This window comes from Pseudophryne corroboree, chromosome 4 (genome assembly GCF_028390025.1).
Source record: "Pseudophryne corroboree isolate aPseCor3 chromosome 4, aPseCor3.hap2, whole genome shotgun sequence".
NCBI lineage: Eukaryota > Metazoa > Chordata > Amphibia > Anura > Myobatrachidae > Pseudophryne > Pseudophryne corroboree.
Window position 1 is genome coordinate 91,357,184 of NC_086447.1, and position 26,869 is coordinate 91,384,052.

At 31.3% G+C, this 26,869-nt stretch overlaps 9 non-coding genes across 9 annotated transcripts; all 9 read left to right on the plus strand.

Moving 5' to 3' along the window:
• The first annotated feature begins 466 nt into the window (after positions 1-466).
• Positions 467-552, plus strand: TRNAR-UCU (transfer RNA arginine (anticodon UCU)). The gene is given in 2 exon segments: positions 467-503; positions 517-552. It is a non-coding gene; the product is annotated as a tRNA-Arg (tRNA).
• A 6,874-nt stretch (positions 553-7,426) lies between these two features.
• TRNAR-UCU (transfer RNA arginine (anticodon UCU)) lies at positions 7,427-7,512 on the plus strand. The gene is given in 2 exon segments: positions 7,427-7,463; positions 7,477-7,512. It is a non-coding gene; the product is annotated as a tRNA-Arg (tRNA).
• Positions 7,513-10,912: 3,400 nt separating this feature from the next.
• TRNAR-UCU (transfer RNA arginine (anticodon UCU)) lies at positions 10,913-10,998 on the plus strand. The gene is given in 2 exon segments: positions 10,913-10,949; positions 10,963-10,998. It is a non-coding gene; the product is annotated as a tRNA-Arg (tRNA).
• Positions 10,999-12,654: 1,656 nt separating this feature from the next.
• TRNAR-UCU (transfer RNA arginine (anticodon UCU)) lies at positions 12,655-12,740 on the plus strand. The gene is given in 2 exon segments: positions 12,655-12,691; positions 12,705-12,740. It is a non-coding gene; the product is annotated as a tRNA-Arg (tRNA).
• Positions 12,741-16,106: 3,366 nt separating this feature from the next.
• Positions 16,107-16,192, plus strand: TRNAR-UCU (transfer RNA arginine (anticodon UCU)). Its single transcript is given in 2 exon segments — positions 16,107-16,143; positions 16,157-16,192. It is a non-coding gene; the product is annotated as a tRNA-Arg (tRNA).
• Positions 16,193-17,848: 1,656 nt separating this feature from the next.
• On the plus strand, positions 17,849-17,934 carry TRNAR-UCU (transfer RNA arginine (anticodon UCU)). The gene is given in 2 exon segments: positions 17,849-17,885; positions 17,899-17,934. It is a non-coding gene; the product is annotated as a tRNA-Arg (tRNA).
• Positions 17,935-20,454: 2,520 nt separating this feature from the next.
• Positions 20,455-20,540, plus strand: TRNAR-UCU (transfer RNA arginine (anticodon UCU)). Its single transcript is given in 2 exon segments — positions 20,455-20,491; positions 20,505-20,540. It is a non-coding gene; the product is annotated as a tRNA-Arg (tRNA).
• A 4,247-nt stretch (positions 20,541-24,787) lies between these two features.
• Positions 24,788-24,873, plus strand: TRNAR-UCU (transfer RNA arginine (anticodon UCU)). Its single transcript is given in 2 exon segments — positions 24,788-24,824; positions 24,838-24,873. It is a non-coding gene; the product is annotated as a tRNA-Arg (tRNA).
• A 1,643-nt stretch (positions 24,874-26,516) lies between these two features.
• Positions 26,517-26,602, plus strand: TRNAR-UCU (transfer RNA arginine (anticodon UCU)). The gene is given in 2 exon segments: positions 26,517-26,553; positions 26,567-26,602. It is a non-coding gene; the product is annotated as a tRNA-Arg (tRNA).
• The last annotated feature ends 267 nt before the right edge of the window (positions 26,603-26,869 follow it).

Genomic DNA, 26,869 nt, shown 5'->3' on the forward strand with positions numbered 1-26,869 from the left:
TATTACAAATAACCTACACAATTGCTAAAACCTGATATAGGACTTGCACTTTAAAACAGCAAGAGGAAGACTCAGAAATAGCTGTTGCATTTGGGAGAAATTTTATAAATATCTGACACTCGATAGCCATGTAATTATTATAATATAAATTAATATAAATATCTATACTGGTAAAAATATAAAACCTATATAATTGTTACCAAAATGTTTCTGTCTTCAGTTTCTTTGCAACAAACACTCAATCAGACATGGTGCAATTGTCCCCATATTGATTTGCACCTCACACAAAGTGGGAGCTATTTCTGAAATCATTACAAAAATTTTACTCTCACTCTACGATACTCTCTTTACAGCATACTTAAAAAATAGAAAAATAAAAAGATTAGTTTCATCACAGATTGTGTCATTTAAAACATAAGAGTATTCAACACATTGTACTGTTGATGCAAAAATATGATACATCAGTGGCTCTGTGGCGCAATGGATAGCGCATTCGACTTCTAGTAGGTTGTAGTTATTCAAAGGTTGTGGGTTCGAGTCCCACCAGAGTCGTTCTTTAGTTTCAAATGCAAATATTTAAAGTTTACTTACAATAATACATAACGTAGACATTGTATACAGGAGACTTATTTACTATATATATATACAAAGTAATGATAGGCTAGTGACATTAAAATCATTTAAATGTAAGACCAGTTACAAATCAATTTTAGATACTTTATATCAATAACTGTTAATAAAAATGTGGATGGTTATTTTTAACCAGCAATCAAAATATTATGTTGAGTCTGCTCATGTAGGAATACAAAGCTTGAAGTGTATCTACAGTACACTCAAAAATCATAAAAAATCCTAAGATGGGTATTACAAATAACCTACACAATTGCTAAAACCTGATATAGGACTTGCACTTGAAAACAGCAAGAGGAAGACTCAGACATAGCTGTTGCATTTGGGAGCAATGTTATAAATATCTGACACTCGATAGCCATGTAATTATTATAATATAAATTAATATAAATATCTATACTGGTAAAAATACAAAACCTATATAAATGTTACCAAAATGTTTCTGTCTTCAGTTTCTTTGCAACAAACACTCAATCAGACATGGTGCAATTGTCCCCATATTGATTTGCACCTCACACAAAGTGGGAGCTATTTCTGAAATCATTACAAAAATTTGACTCTCACTCTACGATACTCTCTTTACAGCCTACTTAAAAAATAGAAAAATAAAAAGATTAGTTTCATCACAGATTGTCATTTAAAACATAAGAGCATTCAACACATTGTAATGTTGATACAAAAACGTGGTACATCAGTGGCTCTGTGGTGCAATGGACAGCGCATTGGACTTCTAGTAGGTTGTAGTTATTCAAAGTTCTTGTGTTCGATTCCCTCCAGAGTCTTTCTTTAGTTTCAAATGCAAACATTTAAACTTTACTTACAATAATACATAACGTAGACATTGTATATAGGAGACTTATTTACTATATATATATATACAAAGTAATGATAGGCTGGTGACATAAAAATCTTTTAAATGTAAGATCACCAATTACAAATCAATTTTCGAAACTTTAAATCAATAACTGCTGATCAAAAATGCTTATTGTTATATTTGACCAGCAACCAAATTCAATGTTGAGTCTGCTCAGCTAGCTATGCAGACCTTGAAGGGTATCTACACTCAAAAAACATGAAATCCTTTTTACCTGTAATCCTTACATGGTTATCACATATTAGCTAAATAATTGCTTAAACCTGATATAGGACTTGCACTCGAAATCAGCAGCCGGAAAACTCAGACAGGGATGTTGCATTCAAGAGGAATGTTGGAAATATCTGACACAGGTTAGCAACATTATCATTATAGTATGAAATAATATGAATATCTACACTGTTAAGCACTCTAAACATTAAATACATTTTAGAAAATATTTTGGTCTTTAGTTTGTATTGCAATAAACAGTTACTATTTCACACAGGGTGCAATTGTCCCCACATTTTTTTGCACCTCACACAATGAGGATGCTATTTCTGAAATCAGTATAAAATTTTGGCTCTTACTCTACAATACTCTGTATATACATCCTACTAAAAAAATAAAGATATAATAGATTTGTTTCATCACAGATTGTAGCTTTTAAAACATGAAAGTATTCTACAAGTTGTACTGTCGATAGAAACGCTTGCTGCCTCAGTGGCTCTGTGGCACAATGGATCGCGCATTTGACTTCTAGTAGGTTGTAGTTATTCAGATGTTGTGGGTTCGAGTCCCACCAGAGTCATTCTTTAGCTTCAAATGCAAACATTTAAAATTTACTTAAAATGATACATAACATAGACATTGTATATGGGAGACCTGTATACTATATATACAAAGTAATTATAGGCTGTTGACATAAAAATCATTTAAATGTAAGACCAGTTACAAATCAATTTTAGATACTTTAAATCAATAACTGGTAATAAAAATGTGGATGGTTATTTTTAACCAGCAATGAAAATATTATGTTGAGTCTGCTCACGTAGGAATACAAAGCTTAAAGTGTATCTACAGTACACTCAAAAATCATAAAAAATCATTAGATGGGTATTACAAATAACCTACACAATTGCTAAAACCTGATATAGGACTTGCACTTGAAAACAGCAAGAGGAAGACTCAGACATAGCTGTTGCATTTGGGAGAAATTTTATAAATATCTGACACTCGATAGCCATGTAATTATTATAATATAAATTAATATAAATATCTATACTGGTAAAAATATAAAACCTATATAATTGTTACCAAAATGTTTCTGTCTTCAGTTTCTTTGCAACAAACACTCAATCAGACATGGTGCAATTGTCCCCATATTGATTTGCACCTCACACAAAGTGGGAGCTATTTCTGAAATCATTACAAAAATTTTACTCTCACTCTACGATACTCTCTTTACAGCATACTTAAAAAATAGAAAAATAAAAAGATTAGTTTCATCACAGATTGTGTCATTTAAAACATAAGAGTATTCAACACATTGTACTGTTGATGCAAAAATATGATACATCAGTGGCTCTGTGACGCAATGGATAGCGCATTCAACTTCTAGTAGGTTGTAGTTATTCAAAGGTTGTGGGTTCGAGTACCACCAGAGTCGTTCTTTAGTTTCAAATGCAAAGATTTAAAGTTTACTTACAATGATACATAACGTAGACATTGTATACAGGAGACTTATTTACTATATATATATATATATATATATATATACAAAGTAATGATAGGCTAGTGACATTAAAATCATTTAAATGTAAGACCAGTTACAAATCAATTTTAGATACTTTAAATCAATAACTGTTAATAAAAATGTGGATGGTTATTTTTAACCAGCAATCAAAATATTATGTTGAGTCTGCTCATGTAGGAATACAAAGCTTGAAGTGTATCTACAGTACACTCAAAAATCATAAAAAATCCTTAGATGGGTATTACAAATAACCTACACAATTGCTAAAACCTGATATAGGACTTGCACTTGAAAACAGCAAGAGGAAGACTCAGACATACCTGTTGCATTTGGGAGCAATGTTATAAATATCTGACACTCGATAGCCATGTAATTATTATAATATAAATTAATATAAATATCTATACTGGTAAAAATACAAAACCTATATAAATGTTACCAAAATGTTTCTGTCTTCAGTTTCTTTGCAACAAACACTCAATCAGACATGGTGCAATTGTCCCCATATTGATTTGCACCTCACACAAAGTGGGAGCTATTTCTGAAATCATTACAAAAATTTGACTCTCACTCTACGATACTCTCTTTACAGCCTACTTAAAAAATAGAAAAATAAAAAGATTAGTTTCATCACAGATTGTCATTTAAAACATAAGAGTATTCAACACATTGTAATGTTGATACAAAAACGTGGTACATCAGTGGCTCTGTGGTGCAATGGACAGCACATTGGACTTCTAGTAGGTTGTAGTTATTCAAAGGTCTTGTGTTCGAGTCCCTCCAGAGTCTTTCTTTAGTTTCAAATGCAAACATTTAAAATTTACTTAAAATGATACATAACATAGACATTGTATATGGGAGACCTGTATACTATATATACAAAGTAATTATAGGCTGTTGACATAAAAATCATTTAAATGTAAGACCAGTTACAAATCAATTTTAGATACTTTAAATCAATAACTGGTAATAAAAATGTGGATGGTTATTTTTAACCAGCAATGAAAATATTATGTTGAGTCTGCTCACGTAGGAATACAAAGCTTAAAGTGTATCTACAGTACACTCAAAAATCATAAAAAATCATTAGATGGGTATTACAAATAACCTACACAATTGCTAAAACCTGATATAGGACTTGCACTTGAAAACAGCAAGAGGAAGACTCAGACATAGCTGTTGCATTTGGGAGAAATTTTATAAATATCTGACACTCGATAGCCATGTAATTATTATAATATAAATTAATATAAATATCTATACTGGTAAAAATATAAAACCTATATAATTGTTACCAAAATGTTTCTGTCTTCAGTTTCTTTGCAACAAACACTCAATCAGACATGGTGCAATTGTCCCCATATTGATTTGCACCTCACACAAAGTGGGAGCTATTTCTGAAATCATTACAAAAATTTTACTCTCACTCTACGATACTCTCTTTACAGCATACTTAAAAAATAGAAAAATAAAAAGATTAGTTTCATCACAGATTGTGTCATTTAAAACATAAGAGTATTCAACACATTGTACTGTTGATGCAAAAATATGATACATCAGTGGCTCTGTGACGCAATGGATAGCGCATTCAACTTCTAGTAGGTTGTAGTTATTCAAAGGTTGTGGGTTCGAGTACCACCAGAGTCGTTCTTTAGTTTCAAATGCAAAGATTTAAAGTTTACTTACAATGATACATAACGTAGACATTGTATACAGGAGACTTATTTACTATATATATATATATATATATATATATATATATATATATACAAAGTAATGATAGGCTAGTGACATTAAAATCATTTAAATGTAAGACCAGTTACAAATCAATTTTAGATACTTTAAATCAATAACTGTTAATAAAAATGTGGATGGTTATTTTTAACCAGCAATCAAAATATTATGTTGAGTCTGCTCATGTAGGAATACAAAGCTTGAAGTGTATCTACAGTACACTCAAAAATCATAAAAAATCCTTAGATGGGTATTACAAATAACCTACACAATTGCTAAAACCTGATATAGGACTTGCACTTGAAAACAGCAAGAGGAAGACTCAGACATACCTGTTGCATTTGGGAGCAATGTTATAAATATCTGACACTCGATAGCCATGTAATTATTATAATATAAATTAATATAAATATCTATACTGGTAAAAATACAAAACCTATATAAATGTTACCAAAATGTTTCTGTCTTCAGTTTCTTTGCAACAAACACTCAATCAGACATGGTGCAATTGTCCCCATATTGATTTGCACCTCACACAAAGTGGGAGCTATTTCTGAAATCATTACAAAAATTTGACTCTCACTCTACGATACTCTCTTTACAGCCTACTTAAAAAATAGAAAAATAAAAAGATTAGTTTCATCACAGATTGTCATTTAAAACATAAGAGTATTCAACACATTGTAATGTTGATACAAAAACGTGGTACATCAGTGGCTCTGTGGTGCAATGGACAGCACATTGGACTTCTAGTAGGTTGTAGTTATTCAAAGGTCTTGTGTTCGAGTCCCTCCAGAGTCTTTCTTTAGTTTCAAATGCAAACATTTAAACTTTACTTACAATAATACATAACGTAGACATTGTATATAGGAGACTTATTTACTATATATATATACAAAGTAATGATAGGCTGGTGACATAAAAATCTTTTAAATGTAAGATCACCAATTACAAATCAATTTTCGAAACTTTAAATCAATAACTGCTGATCAAAAATGCTTATTGTTATATTTGACCAGCAACCAAATTCAATGTTGAGTCTGCTCAGCTAGCTATGCAGACCTTGAAGGGTATCTACACTCAAAAAACATGAAATCCTTTTTACCTGTAATCCTTACATGGTTATCACATATTAGCTAAATAATTGCTTAAACCTGATATAGGACTTGCACTCGAAATCAGCAGCCGGAAAACTCAGACAGGGATGTTGCATTCAAGAGGAATGTTGGAAATATCTGACACAGGTTAGCAACATTATCATTATAGTATGAAATAAGATGAATATCTACACTGTTAAGCACTCTAAACATTAAATACATTTTAGAAAATATTTTGGTCTTTAGTTTGTATTGCAATAAACAGTTACTATTTCACACAGGGTGCAATTGTCCCCACATTTTTTTGCACCTCACACAATGAGGATGCTATTTCTGAAATCAGTATAAAATTTTGGCTCTTACTCTACAATACTCTGTATATACATCCTACTAAAAAAATAAAGATATAATAGATTTGTTTCATCACAGATTGTAGCTTTTAAAACATGAAAGTATTCTACAAGTTGTACTGTCGATACAAACGCTTGCTGCCTCAGTGGCTCTGTGGCACAATGGATAGCTCATTTGACTTCTAGTAGGTTGTAGTTATTCAGATGTTGTGGGTTCGAGTCCCACCAGAGTCATTCCTCAGCTTCAAATGCAAACATTTAAAATTTACTTAAAATGATACATAACATAGACATTGTATATGGGAGACCTGTATACTATATATACAAAGTAATTATAGGCTGTTGACATAAAAATCATTTAAATGTAAGACCTGTTACAAATCAATTTTAGATACTTTAAATCAATAACTGGTAATAAAAATGTGGATGGTTATTTTTAACCAGCAATGAAAATATTATGTTGAGTCTGCTCACGTAGGAATACAAAGCTTAAAGTGTATCTACAGTACACTCAAAAATCATAAAAAATCATTAGATGGGTATTACAAATAACCTACACAATTGCTAAAACCTGATATAGGACTTGCACTTTAAAACAGCAAGAGGAAGACTCAGAAATAGCTGTTGCATTTGGGAGAAATTTTATAAATATCTGACACTCGATAGCCATGTAATTATTATAATATAAATTAATATAAATATCTATACTGGTAAAAATATAAAACCTATATAATTGTTACCAAAATGTTTCTGTCTTCAGTTTCTTTGCAACAAACACTCAATCAGACATGGTGCAATTGTCCCCATATTGATTTGCACCTCACACAAAGTGGGAGCTATTTCTGAAATCATTACAAAAATTTTACTCTCACTCTACGATACTCTCTTTACAGCATACTTAAAAAATAGAAAAATAAAAAGATTAGTTTCATCACAGATTGTGTCATTTAAAACATAAGAGTATTCAACACATTGTACTGTTGATGCAAAAATATGATACATCAGTGGCTCTGTGGCGCAATGGATAGCGCATTCGACTTCTAGTAGGTTGTAGTTATTCAAAGGTTGTGGGTTCGAGTCCCACCAGAGTCGTTCTTTAGTTTCAAATGCAAATATTTAAAGTTTACTTACAATAATACATAACGTAGACATTGTATACAGGAGACTTATTTACTATATATATATACAAAGTAATGATAGGCTAGTGACATTAAAATCATTTAAATGTAAGACCAGTTACAAATCAATTTTAGATACTTTATATCAATAACTGTTAATAAAAATGTGGATGGTTATTTTTAACCAGCAATCAAAATATTATGTTGAGTCTGCTCATGTAGGAATACAAAGCTTGAAGTGTATCTACAGTACACTCAAAAATCATAAAAAATCCTAAGATGGGTATTACAAATAACCTACACAATTGCTAAAACCTGATATAGGACTTGCACTTGAAAACAGCAAGAGGAAGACTCAGACATAGCTGTTGCATTTGGGAGCAATGTTATAAATATCTGACACTCGATAGCCATGTAATTATTATAATATAAATTTATATAAATATCTATACTGGTAAAAATACAAAACCTATATAAATGTTACCAAAATGTTTCTGTCTTCAGTTTCTTTGCAACAAACACTCAATCAGACATGGTGCAATTGTCCCCATATTGATTTGCACCTCACACAAAGTGGGAGCTATTTCTGAAATCATTACAAAAATTTGACTCTCACTCTACGATACTCTCTTTACAGCATACTTAAAAAATAGAAAAATAAAAAGATTAGTTTCATCACAGATTGTGTCATTTAAAACATAAGAGTATTCAACACATTGTACTGTTGATGCAAAAATATGATACATCAGTGGCTCTGTGACGCAATGGATAGCGCATTCAACTTCTAGTAGGTTGTAGTTATTCAAAGGTTGTGGGTTCGAGTACCACCAGAGTCGTTCTTTAGTTTCAAATGCAAAGATTTAAAGTTTACTTACAATGATACATAACGTAGACATTGTATACAGGAGACTTATTTACTATATATATATATATATATATATATATATATATATATACAAAGTAATGATAGGCTAGTGACATTAAAATCATTTAAATGTAAGACCAGTTACAAATCAATTTTAGATACTTTAAATCAATAACTGTTAATAAAAATGTGGATGGTTATTTTTAACCAGCAATCAAAATATTATGTTGAGTCTGCTCATGTAGGAATACAAAGCTTGAAGTGTATCTACAGTACACTCAAAAATCATAAAAAATCCTTAGATGGGTATTACAAATAACCTACACAATTGCTAAAACCTGATATAGGACTTGCACTTGAAAACAGCAAGAGGAAGACTCAGACATACCTGTTGCATTTGGGAGCAATGTTATAAATATCTGACACTCGATAGCCATGTAATTATTATAATATAAATTAATATAAATATCTATACTGGTAAAAATACAAAACCTATATAAATGTTACCAAAATGTTTCTGTCTTCAGTTTCTTTGCAACAAACACTCAATCAGACATGGTGCAATTGTCCCCATATTGATTTGCACCTCACACAAAGTGGGAGCTATTTCTGAAATCATTACAAAAATTTGACTCTCACTCTACGATACTCTCTTTACAGCCTACTTAAAAAATAGAAAAATAAAAAGATTAGTTTCATCACAGATTGTCATTTAAAACATAAGAGTATTCAACACATTGTAATGTTGATACAAAAACGTGGTACATCAGTGGCTCTGTGGTGCAATGGACAGCACATTGGACTTCTAGTAGGTTGTAGTTATTCAAAGGTCTTGTGTTCGAGTCCCTCCAGAGTCTTTCTTTAGTTTCAAATGCAAACATTTAAACTTTACTTACAATAATACATAACGTAGACATTGTATATAGGAGACTTATTTACTATATATATATACAAAGTAATGATAGGCTGGTGACATAAAAATCTTTTAAATGTAAGATCACCAATTACAAATCAATTTTCGAAACTTTAAATCAATAACTGCTGATCAAAAATGCTTATTGTTATATTTGACCAGCAACCAAATTCAATGTTGAGTCTGCTCAGCTAGCTATGCAGACCTTGAAGGGTATCTACACTCAAAAAACATGAAATCCTTTTTACCTGTAATCCTTACATGGTTATCACATATTAGCTAAATAATTGCTTAAACCTGATATAGGACTTGCACTCGAAATCAGCAGCCGGAAAACTCAGACAGGGATGTTGCATTCAAGAGGAATGTTGGAAATATCTGACACAGGTTAGCAACATTATCATTATAGTATGAAATAAGATGAATATCTACACTGTTAAGCACTCTAAACATTAAATACATTTTAGAAAATATTTTGGTCTTTAGTTTGTATTGCAATAAACAGTTACTATTTCACACAGGGTGCAATTGTCCCCACATTTTTTTGCACCTCACACAATGAGGATGCTATTTCTGAAATCAGTATAAAATTTTGGCTCTTACTCTACAATACTCTGTATATACATCCTACTAAAAAAATAAAGATATAATAGATTTGTTTCATCACAGATTGTAGCTTTTAAAACATGAAAGTATTCTACAAGTTGTACTGTCGATACAAACGCTTGCTGCCTCAGTGGCTCTGTGGCACAATGGATAGCTCATTTGACTTCTAGTAGGTTGTAGTTATTCAGATGTTGTGGGTTCGAGTCCCACCAGAGTCATTCCTCAGCTTCAAATGCAAACATTTAAAATTTACTTAAAATGATACATAACATAGACATTGTATATGGGAGACCTGTATACTATATATACAAAGTAATTATAGGCTGTTGACATAAAAATCATTTAAATGTAAGACCTGTTACAAATCAATTTTAGATACTTTAAATCAATAACTGGTAATAAAAATGTGGATGGTTATTTTTAACCAGCAATGAAAATATTATGTTGAGTCTGCTCACGTAGGAATACAAAGCTTAAAGTGTATCTACAGTACACTCAAAAATCATAAAAAATCATTAGATGGGTATTACAAATAACCTACACAATTGCTAAAACCTGATATAGGACTTGCACTTTAAAACAGCAAGAGGAAGACTCAGAAATAGCTGTTGCATTTGGGAGAAATTTTATAAATATCTGACACTCGATAGCCATGTAATTATTATAATATAAATTAATATAAATATCTATACTGGTAAAAATATAAAACCTATATAATTGTTACCAAAATGTTTCTGTCTTCAGTTTCTTTGCAACAAACACTCAATCAGACATGGTGCAATTGTCCCCATATTGATTTGCACCTCACACAAAGTGGGAGCTATTTCTGAAATCATTACAAAAATTTTACTCTCACTCTACGATACTCTCTTTACAGCATACTTAAAAAATAGAAAAATAAAAAGATTAGTTTCATCACAGATTGTGTCATTTAAAACATAAGAGTATTCAACACATTGTACTGTTGATGCAAAAATATGATACATCAGTGGCTCTGTGGCGCAATGGATAGCGCATTCGACTTCTAGTAGGTTGTAGTTATTCAAAGGTTGTGGGTTCGAGTCCCACCAGAGTCGTTCTTTAGTTTCAAATGCAAATATTTAAAGTTTACTTACAATAATACATAACGTAGACATTGTATACAGGAGACTTATTTACTATATATATATACAAAGTAATGATAGGCTAGTGACATTAAAATCATTTAAATGTAAGACCAGTTACAAATCAATTTTAGATACTTTATATCAATAACTGTTAATAAAAATGTGGATGGTTATTTTTAACCAGCAATCAAAATATTATGTTGAGTCTGCTCATGTAGGAATACAAAGCTTGAAGTGTATCTACAGTACACTCAAAAATCATAAAAAATCCTAAGATGGGTATTACAAATAACCTACACAATTGCTAAAACCTGATATAGGACTTGCACTTGAAAACAGCAAGAGGAAGACTCAGACATAGCTGTTGCATTTGGGAGCAATGTTATAAATATCTGACACTCGATAGCCATGTAATTATTATAATATAAATTAATATAAATATCTATACTGGTAAAAATACAAAACCTATATAAATGTTACCAAAATGTTTCTGTCTTCAGTTTCTTTGCAACAAACACTCAATCAGACATGGTGCAATTGTCCCCATATTGATTTGCACCTCACACAAAGTGGGAGCTATTTCTGAAATCATTACAAAAATTTGACTCTCACTCTACGATACTCTCTTTACAGCCTACTTAAAAAATAGAAAAATAAAAAGATTAGTTTCATCACAGATTGTCATTTAAAACATAAGAGCATTCAACACATTGTAATGTTGATACAAAAACGTGGTACATCAGTGGCTCTGTGGTGCAATGGACAGCGCATTGGACTTCTAGTAGGTTGTAGTTATTCAAAGTTCTTGTGTTCGATTCCCTCCAGAGTCTTTCTTTAGTTTCAAATGCAAACATTTAAACTTTACTTACAATAATACATAACGTAGACATTGTATATAGGAGACTTATTTACTATATATATATATACAAAGTAATGATAGGCTGGTGACATAAAAATCTTTTAAATGTAAGATCACCAATTACAAATCAATTTTCGAAACTTTAAATCAATAACTGCTGATCAAAAATGCTTATTGTTATATTTGACCAGCAACCAAATTCAATGTTGAGTCTGCTCAGCTAGCTATGCAGACCTTGAAGGGTATCTACACTCAAAAAACATGAAATCCTTTTTACCTGTAATCCTTACATGGTTATCACATATTAGCTAAATAATTGCTTAAACCTGATATAGGACTTGCACTCGAAATCAGCAGCCGGAAAACTCAGACAGGGATGTTGCATTCAAGAGGAATGTTGGAAATATCTGACACAGGTTAGCAACATTATCATTATAGTATGAAATAATATGAATATCTACACTGTTAAGCACTCTAAACATTAAATACATTTTAGAAAATATTTTGGTCTTTAGTTTGTATTGCAATAAACAGTTACTATTTCACACAGGGTGCAATTGTCCCCACATTTTTTTGCACCTCACACAATGAGGATGCTATTTCTGAAATCAGTATAACATTTTGGCTCTTACTCTACAATACTCTGTATATACATCCTACTAAAAAAATAAAGATATAATAGATTTGTTTCATCACAGATTGTAGCTTTTAAAACATGAAAGTATTCTACAAGTTGTACTGTCGATACAAACGCTTGCTGCCTCAGTGGCTATGTGGCGCAATGGATAGCGCATTGGACTTCTAGTAGGTTGTAGTTATTCAGATGTTGTGGGTTCGAGTCCCACCAGAGTCATTCTTTAGCTTCAAATGCAAACATTTAAAATTTACTTAAAATGATACATAACATAGACATTGTATATGGGAGACCTATATACTATGTATACAAAGTAATTATAGGCTGTTGACATAAAAATCATTTAAATGTAAGACCAGTTACAAATCAATTTTAGATACTTTAAATCAATAACTGGTAATAAAAATGTGGATGGTTATTTTTAACCAGCAATGAAAATATTATGTTGAGTCTGCTCACGTATGAATACAAAGCTTAAAGTGTATCTACAGTACACTCAAAAATCATAAAAAATCCTTAGATGGGTATTACAAATAACCTACACAATTGCTAAAACCTGATATAGGACTTGCACTTGAAAACAGCAAGAGGAAGACTCAGACATAGCTGTTGCATTTGGGAGAAATGTTATAAATATCTGACACTCGATAGCCATGTAATTATTATAATATAAATTAATATAAATATCTATACTGGTAAAAATACCAAACCTATATAAATGTTATCAAAATGTTTCTGTCTTCAGTTTCTTTGCAACAAACACTCAATCAGACATGGTGCAATTGTCCCCATATTGATTTGCACCTCACACAAAGTGGGAGCTATTTCTGAAATCATTACAAAAATTTGACTCTCACTCTACGATACTCTCTTTACAGCCTACTTAAAAAATAGAAAAATAAAAAGATTAGTTTCATCACAGATTGTCATTTAAAACATAAGAGTATTCAACACATTGTAATGTTGATACAAAAACGTGGTACATCAGTGGCTCTGTGGTGCAATGGACAGCACATTGGACTTCTAGTAGGTTGTAGTTATTCAAAGGTCTTGTGTTCGAGTCCCTCCAGAGTCTTTCTTTAGTTTCAAATGCAAACATTTAAACTTTACTTACAATAATACATAACGTAGACATTGTATATAGGAGACTTATTTACTATATATATATACAAAGTAATGATAGGCTGGTGACATAAAAATCTTTTAAATGTAAGATCACCAATTACAAATCAATTTTCGAAACTTTAAATCAATAACTGCTGATCAAAAATGCTTATTGTTATATTTGACCAGCAACCAAATTCAATGTTGAGTCTGCTCAGCTAGCTATGCAGACCTTGAAGGGTATCTACACTCAAAAAACATGAAATCCTTTTTACCTGTAATCCTTACATGGTTATCACATATTAGCTAAATAATTGCTTAAACCTGATATAGGACTTGCACTCGAAATCAGCAGCCGGAAAACTCAGACAGGGATGTTGCATTCAAGAGGAATGTTGGAAATATCTGACACAGGTTAGCAACATTATCATTATAGTATGAAATAAGATGAATATCTACACTGTTAAGCACTCTAAACATTAAATACATTTTAGAAAATATTTTGGTCTTTAGTTTGTATTGCAATAAACAGTTACTATTTCACACAGGGTGCAATTGTCCCCACATTTTTTTGCACCTCACACAATGAGGATGCTATTTCTGAAATCAGTATAAAATTTTGGCTCTTACTCTACAATACTCTGTATATACATCCTACTAAAAAAATAAAGATATAATAGATTTGTTTCATCACAGATTGTAGCTTTTAAAACATGAAAGTATTCTACAAGTTGTACTGTCGATACAAACGCTTGCTGCCTCAGTGGCTCTGTGGCACAATGGATAGCTCATTTGACTTCTAGTAGGTTGTAGTTATTCAGATGTTGTGGGTTCGAGTCCCACCAGAGTCATTCCTCAGCTTCAAATGCAAACATTTAAAATTTACTTAAAATGATACATAACATAGACATTGTATATGGGAGACCTGTATACTATATATACAAAGTAATTATAGGCTGTTGACATAAAAATCATTTAAATGTAAGACCTGTTACAAATCAATTTTAGATACTTTAAATCAATAACTGGTAATAAAAATGTGGATGGTTATTTTTAACCAGCAATGAAAATATTATGTTGAGTCTGCTCACGTAGGAATACAAAGCTTAAAGTGTATCTACAGTACACTCAAAAATCATAAAAAATCATTAGATGGGTATTACAAATAACCTACACAATTGCTAAAACCTGATATAGGACTTGCACTTTAAAACAGCAAGAGGAAGACTCAGAAATAGCTGTTGCATTTGGGAGAAATTTTATAAATATCTGACACTCGATAGCCATGTAATTATTATAATATAAATTAATATAAATATCTATACTGGTAAAAATATAAAACCTATATAATTGTTACCAAAATGTTTCTGTCTTCAGTTTCTTTGCAACAAACACTCAATCAGACATGGTGCAATTGTCCCCATATTGATTTGCACCTCACACAAAGTGGGAGCTATTTCTGAAATCATTACAAAAATTTTACTCTCACTCTACGATACTCTCTTTACAGCATACTTAAAAAATAGAAAAATAAAAAGATTAGTTTCATCACAGATTGTGTCATTTAAAACATAAGAGTATTCAACACATTGTACTGTTGATGCAAAAATATGATACATCAGTGGCTCTGTAGCGCAATGGATAGCGCATTTGACTTCTAGAAGGTTGTAGTTATTCAAAGGTTGTGGGTTTAAGTACCACCAGAGTCATTCTTTAGCTTCAAATGCAAACATTTAAAATTTACTTAAAATGATACATAACATAGACATTGTATATGGGAGACCTGTATACTATATATACAAAGTAATTATAGGCTGTTGACATAAAAATCATTTAAATGTAAGACCTGTTACAAATCAATTTTAGATACTTTAAATCAATAACTGGTAATAAAAATGTGGATGGTTATTTTTAACCAGCAATGAAAATATTATGTTGAGTCTGCTCACGTAGGAATACAAAGCTTAAAGTGTATCTACAGTACACTCAAAAATCATAAAAAATCATTAGATGGGTATTACAAATAACCTACACAATTGCTAAAACCTGATATAGGACTTGCACTTTAAAACAGCAAGAGGAAGACTCAGAAATAGCTGTTGCATTTGGGAGAAATTTTATAAATATCTGACACTCGATAGCCATGTAATTATTATAATATAAATTAATATAAATATCTATACTGGTAAAAATATAAAACCTATATAATTGTTACCAAAATGTTTCTGTCTTCAGTTTCTTTGCAACAAACACTCAATCAGACATGGTGCAATTGTCCCCATATTGATTTGCACCTCACACAAAGTGGGAGCTATTTCTGAAATCATTACAAAAATTTTACTCTCACTCTACGATACTCTCTTTACAGCATACTTAAAAAATAGAAAAATAAAAAGATTAGTTTCATCACAGATTGTGTCATTTAAAACATAAGAGTATTCAACACATTGTACTGTTGATGCAAAAATATGATACATCAGTGGCTCTGTGGCGCAATGGATAGCGCATTCGACTTCTAGTAGGTTGTAGTTATTCAAAGGTTGTGGGTTCGAGTCCCACCAGAGTCGTTCTTTAGTTTCAAATGCAAATATTTAAAGTTTACTTACAATAATACATAACGTAGACATTGTATACAGGAGACTTATTTACTATATATATATACAAAGTAATGATAGGCTAGTGACATTAAAATCATTTAAATGTAAGACCAGTTACAAATCAATTTTAGATACTTTATATCAATAACTGTTAATAAAAATGTGGATGGTTATTTTTAACCAGCAATCAAAATATTATGTTGAGTCTGCTCATGTAGGAATACAAAGCTTGAAGTGTATCTACAGTACACTCAAAAATCATAAAAAATCCTAAGATGGGTATTACAAATAACCTACACAATTGCTAAAACCTGATATAGGACTTGCACTTGAAAACAGCAAGAGGAAGACTCAGACATAGCTGTTGCATTTGGGAGCAATGTTATAAATATCTGACACTCGATAGCCATGTAATTATTATAATATAAATTAATATAAATATCTATACTGGTAAAAATACAAAACCTATATAAATGTTACCAAAATGTTTCTGTCTTCAGTTTCTTTGCAACAAACACTCAATCAGACATGGTGCAATTGTCCCCATATTGATTTGCACCTCACACAAAGTGGGAGCTATTTCTGAAATCATTACAAAAATTTGACTCTCACTCTACGATACTCTCTTTACAGCCTACTTAAAAAATAGAAAAATAAAAAGATTAGTTTCATCACAGATTGTCATTTAAAACATAAGAGCATTCAACACATTGTAATGTTGATACAAAAACGTGGTACATCAGTGGCTCTGTGGTGCAATGGACAGCGCATTGGACTTCTAGTAGGTTGTAGTTATTCAAAGTTCTTGTGTTCGATTCCCTCCAGAGTCTTTCTTTAGTTTCAAATGCAAACATTTAAACTTTACTTACAATAATACATAACGTAGACATTGTATATAGGAGACTTATTTACTATATATATATATACAAAGTAATGATAGGCTGGTGACATAAAAATCTTTTAAATGTAAGATCACCAATTACAAATCAATTTTCGAAACTTTAAATCAATAACTGCTGATCAAAAATGCTTATTGTTATATTTGACCAGCAACCAAATTCAATGTTGAGTCTGCTCAGCTAGCTATGCAGACCTTGAAGGGTATCTACACTCAAAAAACATGAAATCCTTTTTACCTGTAATCCTTACATGGTTATCACATATTAGCTAAATAATTGCTTAAACCTGATATAGGACTTGCACTCGAAATCAGCAGCCGGAAAACTCAGACAGGGATGTTGCATTCAAGAGGAATGTTGGAAATATCTGACACAGGTTAGCAACATTATCATTATAGTATGAAATAATATGAATATCTACACTGTTAAGCACTCTAAACATTAAATACATTTTAGAAAATATTTTGGTCTTTAGTTTGTATTGCAATAAACAGTTACTATTTCACACAGGGTGCAATTGTCCCCACATTTTTTTGCACCTCACACAATGAGGATGCTATTTCTGAAATCAGTATAACATTTTGGCTCTTACTCTACAATACTCTGTATATACATCCTACTAAAAAAATAAAGATATAATAGATTTGTTTCATCACAGATTGTAGCTTTTAAAACATGAAAGTATTCTACAAGTTGTACTGTCGATACAAACGCTTGCTGCCTCAGTGGCTATGTGGCGCAATGGATAGCGCATTGGACTTCTAGTAGGTTGTAGTTATTCAGATGTTGTGGGTTCGAGTCCCACCAGAGTCATTCTTTAGCTTCAAATGCAAACATTTAAAATTTACTTAAAATGATACATAACATAGACATTGTATATGGGAGACCTATATACTATGTATACAAAGTAATTATAGGCTGTTGACATAAAAATCATTTAAATGTAAGACCAGTTACAAATCAATTTTAGATACTTTAAATCAATAACTGGTAATAAAAATGTGGATGGTTATTTTTAACCAGCAATGAAAATATTATGTTGAGTCTGCTCACGTATGAATACAAAGCTTAAAGTGTATCTACAGTACACTCAAAAATCATAAAAAATCCTTAGATGGGTATTACAAATAACCTACACAATTGCTAAAACCTGATATAGGACTTGCACTTGAAAACAGCAAGAGGAAGACTCAGACATAGCTGTTGCATTTGGGAGAAATGTTATAAATATCTGACACTCGATAGCCATGTAATTATTATAATATAAATTAATATAAATATCTATACTGGTAAAAATACCAAACCTATATAAATGTTATCAAAATGTTTCTGTCTTCAGTTTCTTTGCAACAAACACTCAATCAGACATGGTGCAATTGTCCCCATATTGATTTGCACCTCACACAAAGTGGGAGCTATTTCTGAAATCATTACAAAAATTTGACTCTCACTCTACGATACTCTCTTTACAGCCTACTTAAAAAATAGAAAAATAAAAAGATTAGTTTCATCACAGATTGTCATTTAAAACATAAGAGTATTCAACACATTGTAATGTTGATACAAAAGTGGGGTATATCAGTGGCTCTGTGGTGCAATGGACAGCGCATTGGACTTCTAGTAGGTTGTAGTTATTCAAAGGTCTTGTGTTCGAGTCCCACCAGAGTCGTTCTTTAGTTTCAAATGCATAGATTTAAAGTTTACTTATAATAATACATAACGTAGACATTGTATACAGGAGACTTATTTACTATATATATATATATATATATATATATATATATATATATACAAAGTAATGATAGGCTGGTGACATAAAAATCTTTTCAATGTAAGATCACCAATTACAAATCAATTTTCGATACTTTAAATCAATAACTGCTGATCAAAAATGCTTATTGTTATATTTAACCAGCAACCAAATTCAATGTTGAGTCTGCTCAGCTAGCTCTGCAGACCTTGAAGGGTATCTACACTCAAAAAACATTAAATCCTTTTTACCTGTAATCCTTACATGGTTATCACATATTAGCTAAATAATTGCTTAAACCTGATATAGGACTTGCACTCGAAATCAGCAGCCGGAAAACTCAGACAGGGATGTTGCATTCAAGAGGAATGTTGGAAATATCTGACACAGGTTAGCAACATTATCATTATAGTATGAAATAATTTTTAAGCACTCTAAACATTAAATACATTTTAGAAAATATTTTTGTCTTTAGTTTGTATTGCAATAAACAGTTACTTTTTCACACAGGGTGCAATTGTCCCCACATTTTTTTGCACCTCACACAATGAGGATGCTATTTCTGAAATCAGTATAAAATTTTGGCTCTTACTCTACAATTCTCTGTATATACATCCTACTAAAAAAAGAAAGACATAATAGATTTGTTTCATCACAGATTGTAGCTTTTAAAACATGAAAGTATTCTACAAGTTGTACTGTCGTTACAAACGCTTGCTGCTTCAGTGGCTTTGTGGCGCAATGGATAGTGCATTGGACTTCTAGTAGGTTATAGTTATTCAGAGGTTGTGGGTTCGAGTCCCAGCAGAGTCATTCTTTAGCTTCAAATGCAAACATTTAAAATTTACTTAAAATGATACATAACATAGACATTGTATATGGGAGACCTATATACTATATATACAAAGTAATTATAGGCTGTTGACATAAAAATCATTTAAATGTAAGACCAGTTACAAATCAATTTTAGATACTTTAAATCAATAACTGGTAATTAAAATGTGGATGGTTATTTTTAACCAGCAATCAAAATATTATGTTGAGTCTGCTCACGTAGGAATACAAAGCTTAAAGTGTATCTACAGTACACTCAAAAATCATAAAAAATCCTTAGATGGGTATTACAAATAACCTACACAATTGCTAAAACCTGATATAGGACTTGCACTTGAAAACAGCAAGAGGAAGACTCAGACATAGCTGTTGCATTTGGGAGAAATGTTATAAATATCTGACACTCGATAGCCATGTAATTATTATAATATAAATTAATATAAATATCTATACTGGTAAAAATACAATACCTATATAAATGTTACCAAAATGTTTCTGTCTTCAGTTTCTTTGCAACAAACACTCAATCAGACATGGTGCAATTGTCCCCATATTGATTTGCACCTCACACAAAGTGGGAGCTATTTCTGAAATCATTACAAAAATTTGACTCTCACTCTACGATACTCTCTTTACAGCCAACTTAAAAAATAGAAAAATAAAAAGATTAGTTTCATCACAGATTGTCATTTAAAACATAAGAGTATTCAACACATTGTACTGTTGATGCAAAAAGATGATACATCAGTGGCTCTGTGGCGCAATGGATAGCGCATTCGACTTCTAGTAGGTTGTAGTTATTCAAAGGTTGTGGGTTTGAGTCCCACCAGAGTCGTTCTTTAGTTTCAAATGCAAAGATTTAAAGTTTACTTACAATAATACATAACGTAGACATTGTATACAGGAGACTTATTTACTATATATATATATATACAAAGTAATGATAGGCTAGTGACATTAAAATCATTTAAATGTAAGACCAGTTACAAATCAATTTTAGATACTTTAAATCAATAACTGTTAATAAAAATGTGGATGGTTATTTTTAACCAGCAATCAAAATATTATGTTGAGTCTGCTCATGTAGGAATACAAAGCTTGAAGTGTATCTACAGTACACTCAAAAATCATAAAAAATCCTTAGATGGGTATTACAAATAACCTACACAATTGCTAAAACCTGATATAGGACTTGCACTTGAAAACAGCAAGAGGAAGACTCAGACATAGCTGTTGCATTTGGGAGCAATGTTATAAATATCTGACACTCGATAGCCATGTAATTATTATAATATAAATTAATATAAATATCTATACTGGTAAAAATACAAAACCTATATAAATGTTACCAAAATGTTTCTGTCTTCAGTTTCTTTGCAACAAACACTCAATCAGACATGGTGCAATTGTCCCCATATTGATTTGCACCTCACACAAAGTGGGAGCTATTTCTGAAATCATTACAAAAATTTGACTCTCACTCTACGATACTCTCTTTACAGCCTACTTAAAAAATAGAAAAATAAAAAGATTAGTTTCATCACAGATTGTCATTTAAAACATAAGAGTATTCAACACATTGTAATGTTGATACAAAAATGTGGTACATCAGTGGCTCTGTGGTGCAATGGACAGCGCATTGGACTTCTAGTAGGTTGTAGTTATTCAAAGGTCTTGTGTTCGAGTCCCTCCAGAGTCTTTCTTTAGTTTCAAATGCAAACATTTAAACTTTACTTACAATAATACATAACGTAGACATTGTATATAGGAGACTTATTTACTATATATATATATATACAAAGTAATGATAGGCTGGTGACATAAAAATCTTTTCAATGTAAGATCACCAATTACAAATCTATTTTCGATACTTTAAATCAATAACTGCTGATCAAAAATGCTTATTGATATATTTAACCAGCAACCAAATTCAATGTTGAGTCTGCTCAGCTAGCTATGCAGACCTTGAAGGGTATCTACACTCAAAAAACATTAAATCCTTTTTACCTGTAATCCTTACATGGTTATCACATATTAGCTAAATAATTGCTTAAACCTGATATAGGACTTGCACTCGAAATCAGCAGCCGGAAAACTCAGACAGGGATGTTGCATTCAAGAGGAATGTTGGAAATATCTGACACAGGTTAGCAACATTATCATTATAGTATGAAATAATTTTTAAGCACTCTAAACATTAAATACATTTTAGAAAATATTTTTGTCTTTAGTTTGTATTGCAATAAACAGTTACTTTTTCACACAGGGTGCAATTGTCCCCACATTTTTTTGCACCTCACACAATGAGGATGCTATTTCTGAAATCAGTATAAAATTTTGGCTCTTACTCTACAATTCTCTGTATATACATCCTACTAAAAAAAGAAAGACATAATAGATTTGTTTCATCACAGATTGTAGCTTTTAAAACATGAAAGTATTCTACAAGTTGTACTGTCGTTACAAACGCTTGCTGCTTCAGTGGCTTTGTGGCGCAATGGATAGCGCATTGGACTTCTAGTAGGTTATAGTTATTCAGAGGTTGTGTGTTCGAGTCCCAGCAGAGTCATTCTTTAGCTTCAAATGCAAACATTTAAAATTTACTTAAAATGATACATAACATAGACATTGTATATGGGAGACCTATATACTATATATACAAAGTAATTATAGGCTGTTGACATAAAAATCATTTAAATGTAAGACCAGTTACAAATCAATTTTAGATACTTTAAATCAATAACTGGTAATTAAAATGTGGATGGTTATTTTTAACCAGCAATCAAAATATTATGTTGAGTCTGCTCACGTAGGAATACAAAGCTTGAAGTGTATCTACAGTACACTCAAAAATCATAAAAAATCCTTAGATGGGTATTACAAATAACCTACACAATTGCTCAAACCTGATATAGGACTTCACTTGAAAACAGCAGGAGGAAGACTCAGACATAGCTGTTGCATTTGGGAGCAATGTTATAAATATCTGACACTCGATAGCTATGTAATTATTATAATATAAATTAATATAAATATCTATACTGGTTAAAATACAAAACCTATATAAATGTTACCAAAATGTTTCTGTCTTCAGTTTCTTTGCAACAAACACTCAATCAGACATGGTGCAATTGTCCCCATATTGATTTGCACCTCACACAAAGTGGGAGCTCTTTCTGAAATCATTACAAAAATTGGACTCTCACTCTACGATACTCTCTTTACAGCCAACTTAAAAAATAGAAAAATAAAAAGATTAGTTTCATCACAGATTGTCATTTAAAACATAAGAGTATTCAACACATTGTACTGTTGATACAAAAATGTAATACATCAGTGTCTCTGTGGCGCAATAGATAGCACATTGGACTTCTAGCAGGTTGCAGTTATTCAAAGGTTGTGGGTTCGAGTCCCACCAGAGTTGTTCTTTAGTTTCAAATGCAAAGATTTAAACTTTACTTATAATTATACATAACGTAGACATTGTATACAGGAGACTTATTTACTGTATATATATATATATACAAAGTAATGATAGGCTGGTGACATAAAAATCTTTTCAAAGTAAGATCACCAATTACAAATCAATTTTAGATACTTTAAATTAATAACTGCTGATCAAAAATGTGGATGGTTATTTTTAACCAGCAATCAAAATATTATGTTGAGTCTGCTCACGTAGGAATACAAAGCTTGAAGTGTATCTACAGTACACTCAAAAATCATAAAAAATCCTTAGATGGGTATTACAAATAACCTACACAATTGCTAAAACCTGATATAGGACTTGCACTTGAAAACAGTAAGAGGAAGACTCAGACATAGCTGTTGCATTTGGGAGCAATGTTATAAATATCTGACACTCGATAGCCATGTAATTATTATAATATAAATTAATATAAATATCTATACTGGTAAAAATACAAAACCTATATAAATGTTACCAAAATGTTTCTGTCTTCAGTTTCTTTGCAACAAACACTCAATCAGACATGGTGCAATTGTCCCCATATTGATTTGCACCTCACACAAAGTGGGAGCTATTTCTGAAATCATTACAAAAATTTGACTCTCACTCTACGATACTCTCTTTACAGCCTACTTAAAAAATAGAAAAATAAAAAGATTAGTTTCATCACAGATTGTCATTTAAAACATAAGAGTATTCAACACATTGTACTGTTGATACAAAAGTGTGGTATATCAGTGGCTCTGTGGTGCAATGGACAGCGCATTGGACTTCTAGTACGTTGTAGTTATTCAAAGGTCTTGTGTTCGAGTCCCACCAGAGTCGTTCTTTAGTTTCAAATGCATAGATTTAAAGTTTACTTACAATAATACATAACGTAGACATTGTATACAGGAGACTTATTTACTATATATATATATATATATACAAAGTAATGATAGGCTGGTGACATAAAAATCTTTTCAATGTAAGATCACCAATTACAAATCTATTTTCGATACTTTAAATCAATAACTGCTGATCAAAAATGCTTATTGATATATTTAACCAGCAACCAAATTCAATGTTGAGTCTGCTCAGCTAGCTATGCAGACCTTGAAGGGTATCTACACTCAAAAAACATTAAATCCTTTTTACCTGTAATCCTTACATGGTTATCACATATTAGCTAAATAATTGCTTAAACCTGATATAGGACTTGCACTCGAAATCAGCAGCCGGAAAACTCAGACAGGGATGTTGCATTCAAGAGGAATGTTGGAAATATCTGACACAGGTTAGCAACATTATCATTATAGTATGAAATAATTTTTAAGCACTCTAAACATTAAATACATTTTAGAAAATATTTTTGTCTTTAGTTTGTATTGCAATAAACAGTTACTTTTTCACACAGGGTGCAATTGTCCCCACATTTTTTTGCACCTCACACAATGAGGATGCTATTTCTGAAATCAGTATAAAATTTTGGCTCTTACTCTACAATTCTCTGTATATACATCCTACTAAAAAAAGAAAGACATAATAGATTTGTTTCATCACAGATTGTAGCTTTTAAAACATGAAAGTATTCTACAAGTTGTACTGTCGTTACAAACGCTTGCTGCTTCAGTGGCTTTGTGGCGCAATGGATAGCGCATTGGACTTCTAGTAGGTTATAGTTATTCAGAGGTTGTGGGTTCGAGTCCCAGCAGAGTCATTCTTTAGCTTCAAATGCAAACATTTAAAATTTACTTAAAATGATACATAACATAGACATTGTATATGGGAGACCTATATACTATATATACAAAGTAATTATAGGCTGTTGACATAAAAATCATTTAAATGTAAGACCAGTTACAAATCAATTTTAGATACTTTAAATCAATAACTGGTAATTAAAATGTGGATGGTTATTTTTAACCAGCAATCAAAATATTATGTTGAGTCTGCTCACGTAGGAATACAAAGCTTGAAGTGTATCTACAGTACACTCAAAAATCATAAAAAATCCTTAGATGGGTATTACAAATAACCTACACAATTGCTCAAACCTGATATAGGACTTCACTTGAAAACAGCAGGAGGAAGACTCAGACATAGCTGTTGCATTTGGGAGCAATGTTATAAATATCTGACACTCGATAGCTATGTAATTATTATAATATAAATTAATATAAATATCTATACTGGTTAAAATACAAAACCTATATAAATGTTACCAAAATGTTTCTGTCTTCAGTTTCTTTGCAACAAACACTCAATCAGACATGGTGCAATTGTCCCCATATTGATTTGCACCTCACACAAAGTGGGAGCTCTTTCTGAAATCATTACAAAAATTGGACTCTCACTCTACGATACTCTCTTTACAGCCAACTTAAAAAATAGAAAAATAAAAAGATTAGTTTCATCACAGATTGTCATTTAAAACATAAGAGTATTCAACACATTGTACTGTTGATACAAAAATGTAATACATCAGTGTCTCCGTGGCGCAATAGATAGCACATTGGACTTCTAGCAGGTTGCAGTTATTCAAAGGTTGTGGGTTCGAGTCCCACCAGAGTTGTTCTTTAGTTTCAAATGCAAAGATTTAAACTTTACTTATAATTATACATAACGTAGACATTGTATACAGGAGACTTATTTACTGTATATATATATATATATACAAAGTAATGATAGGCTGGTGACATAAAAATCTTTTCAAAGTAAGATCACCAATTACAAATCAATTTTAGATACTTTAAATTAATAACTGCTGATCAAAAATGTGGATGGTTATTTTTAACCAGCAATCAAAATATTATGTTGAGTCTGCTCACGTAGGAATACAAAGCTTGAAGTGTATCTACAGTACACTCAAAAATCATAAAAAATCCTTAGATGGGTATTACAAATAACCTACACAATTGCTAAAACCTGATATAGGACTTGCACTTGAAAACAGTAAGAGGAAGACTCAGACATAGCTGTTGCATTTGGGAGCAATGTTATAAATATCTGACACTCGATAGCCATGTAATTATTATAATATAACTTAATATATATATCTATACTGGTAAAAATACAAAACCTATATAAATGTTACCAAAATGTTTCTGTCTTCAGTTTCTTTGCAACAAACACTCAATCAGACATGGTGCAATTGTCCCCATATTGATTTGCACCTCACACAAAGTGGGAGCTATTTCTGAAATCATTACAAAAATTTGACTCTCACTCTACGATACTCTCTTTACAGCATACTTAAAAAATAGAAAAATAAAAAGATTAGTTTCATCACAGATTGTGTCATTTAAAACATAAGAGTATTCAACACATTGTACTGCTGATACAAAACTATGATACATTAGTGGCTCTGTGGCACAATGGATAGTGCATTGGACTTCTAGTAAGTTGTAGTCATTCAAAGGTTGTGGTTTCGAGTCCCACCAGAGTCATTCTTTAGTTTCAAATGCAAAGATTTAAAGTTTACTTACAATAATACATAACGTAGAGATTGTATACAGGAGACTTATTTACTATATATATATATATATATATACAAAGTAATTGTAGGCTGTTGACATAAAAATCATTTTAATGTAAGACCAGTTACAAATCAATTTTAGATACTTTAAATCAATAACTGGTAATAAAAATGTGGATGGTTATTTTTAACCAGCAATCAAAATATTATGTTGAGTCTGCTCACGTAGGAATACAAA